Here is a 2,851-nt window from a genome sequence, read left to right as displayed (position 1 = left end):
ATTCCTGATGAAGGGCTTTTGCCCGAAACGTAGATTTTGCCTGTCCTCGGATGCTGCCTGAATTGCTGTGCTCTTCCAGCACCACTGATCCAGAATCTGGTTTCCAGCATCTGCAGTCATTGTTTTTACCTAGCTGTCTTCGTTGGCTTGACTCAGGATTACTGACAAAGACAAAAAGCCTCTTGCCTTTGAGTCTGCGCTAAATGGCAAGTAAATACCGCAGCACAATAAATGAGCCAAATATATTGAGGTTTATTAACTATACCTACAACTTATATTGCTATCACATCATAGACTTAGAGTCTAGCTTCTGCCCTTCTACTACTGGACATTACATATACACTACTGACTGAATGAATACGCTCCAGTGATTCTATTGCACCGACAGAGTTACTGAAGGCAAGATGAGTATTTTTATCCTGGAACTTCACATGTTGTTATGTCATGCAATGTCTTAAAATGGCACACTGCTGTCTGGTCTAGAATCTATGCAATATCACAACATTCTGATCCTGAAAAGGAATGGTTGAATGCTTCAATCAATTTTAATGATTTTGGATGGCTTCCCATACTAATGTATTTGCATTCTGATAGCATGCACGACATTTACATAGCACTGTAAAGCTATCTCAATTCTTAATTTCTGTATATAATTAATTCATGAAACTACTGTTTCACCGATAGAAACATGGTGAAGAAACCTGAAGTTGATTTTTATTTTATAAATTTGAGTAGGCTGAACACGTTATTAAGCAATATCTGAAAATTTTTAAACTTACTGCAAAACTAGCCAAGCTTATGTAAATTTATGATAAGCAATATCTTTGTATATTTGTGTCATATCACTATTGCATCTGTTAAATACTATTAACTGCTATTCGACAATATCATATTTTGTGAAACCTGAACACCAATAACATACTACACAAGTTGCAATACTTCTCTGCTTTACATTACTAAGATCCAATTGTTTCATTCAAGCGAACATTCAGATTAACACTTCGGTGTGCTGAAATTTTGATGTTTTACTAGTCAAATATCAATGTCAGAAATCAGTTTAAGTTATTGTTAGTCTCAAGATCAATTTAAAAAGCATGAGTTGAATTTTACCAGAAATCAGCTAAGTGACAATTTTGTCAATTTTTATGTAGGGTGGACTAGCAAAATGTCCCAGGCCACATTATATATACACCGTCCCACATGGTGCTCTATTCATTGCATTTCCCCTCTCACTTCATGCAGAAGTGCTTATGCTTGTCAGAACCTCCCAGGATTCTTGATGCCTATCCTGTTTAACCATAGTTGTACACTTGGTAAAGTGCTGACAATCCAGGCTGCCTGCACGGTTTGTGTGACTTGCCCCAGACATGTTGGATGGAGGGAAATTGGCATGAATACAGAGTGATAAAGATGAGGGCCAGAGGACCAGGACTGGCAGAAGAGACCAAACATCACTCGCTACCAGACAGTCCTGAAGCTGCCACCCAGGTCAGTACAGTGTTGACAGTCGAGAGAAAGACCCAACAATAAAGGAAGATGATCAATAACGTTCGCCACTCTGATAATAAGTGCCACTGTCTTCTCTCTGCTATGTCACATTCACTTCATCTCTGCCTTGACAGGCCTGATCAATACAGCTCATCGTCTACCACTATCACTATTAGAATCAGCATTGTCCCTCACGTGCTTATATCCACCAATCGCCCCTACCCGATTAACCCTGCATTAGCCTCTGCACTGCCTACTCATTCCTCAACAACCTTTTCCCATTTACACTAGCAGTAACAGCTGCGCCAGCCACTTAAGTATCAGTCAATACTCCAGTTGTCTAATTTCAGGAGAAAAGAGCCCACAATAGCATAGACAGCACAAAGGTAGGTTACCCAACATTTGGCTCTTCACCCCTTAAAGGAAAGAAAGAATCTTAGGCCTGGCTTGTGAGGACCACAGACACGCAGATAGTGATGATGCCAAAAGCTCCACGTCCCACGGAGAGCTCAAGGGAAAAATTAAGAAGTATTGTCAATTGCTATGCTACTACTGGGAATATATTCTTAACAAGTCCAAATGCCCACATCTCTTTCATGGTGCATTCCTGCTTTTGTCTCCTGCAGATACCAGTGAGGGGTAGGTCTTTATAAGTCTTATTGAATTCTTTGAGGAGGTGACCAAGCACGTGGAGGAGGGTAGAGCAGTGGATGTAGTGTACATGGATTTTAGTAAGGCATTTGATAAGGTTCCCCATGGTAGGCTTATCTGGAAAGTCAGGAGGCATGGGATAGAGGGAAATTTGGCCAGTTGAATAGAAAACTGGCTAACCGGTCGAAGTCAGAGAGTGGTGGTAGATGGTAAATATTCAGCCTGGAGCCCAGTTATGTGGAGTTCCGCAGGGACCAGTTCTGGGTCCTCTGCTGTTTGTAAATTTTATTAATGACTTGGAAGAGGGAGTCGAAGGGTGGGTCAGTAAATTTGCAGATGATACGAAGATTGGTGGAGTTGTGGATAGTGAGGAGGGCTGTTGTCGGTTGCAAAGGGACTTAGATATGCTGCAGAGCTGGGCTGAGGAGTGGCAGATGGAGTTCAACCCTGTCAAGTGTGAGATTGTCCACTTTGGAAGGACAAATAAGAATGTAGAATACAGAGTTAACTGTGGGGTTCTTAGTAAGGTGGAGGAGCAGAGGGACCTTGGGGTCTATGTTCATAGATCTTTGAAAGTTGCCACTCAGGTGGATAGAGCATGTAAGAAGGCCTATGGTGTATTAGCGTTCATTAACAGAGGGATTGAATTCAAGAGTCGTGAAGTGATGTTACAGCTGTACAGGACTTTGGCTAGGCCACATTTGGAGTACTG

The sequence above is a fragment of the Chiloscyllium plagiosum genome, chromosome 12 (genome assembly GCF_004010195.1).
Source record: "Chiloscyllium plagiosum isolate BGI_BamShark_2017 chromosome 12, ASM401019v2, whole genome shotgun sequence".
Classification (NCBI taxonomy): domain Eukaryota; kingdom Metazoa; phylum Chordata; class Chondrichthyes; order Orectolobiformes; family Hemiscylliidae; genus Chiloscyllium; species Chiloscyllium plagiosum.
The sequence above is the reverse complement of the archived record's forward strand: the minus strand, read 5'-3'. Positions refer to the sequence as shown.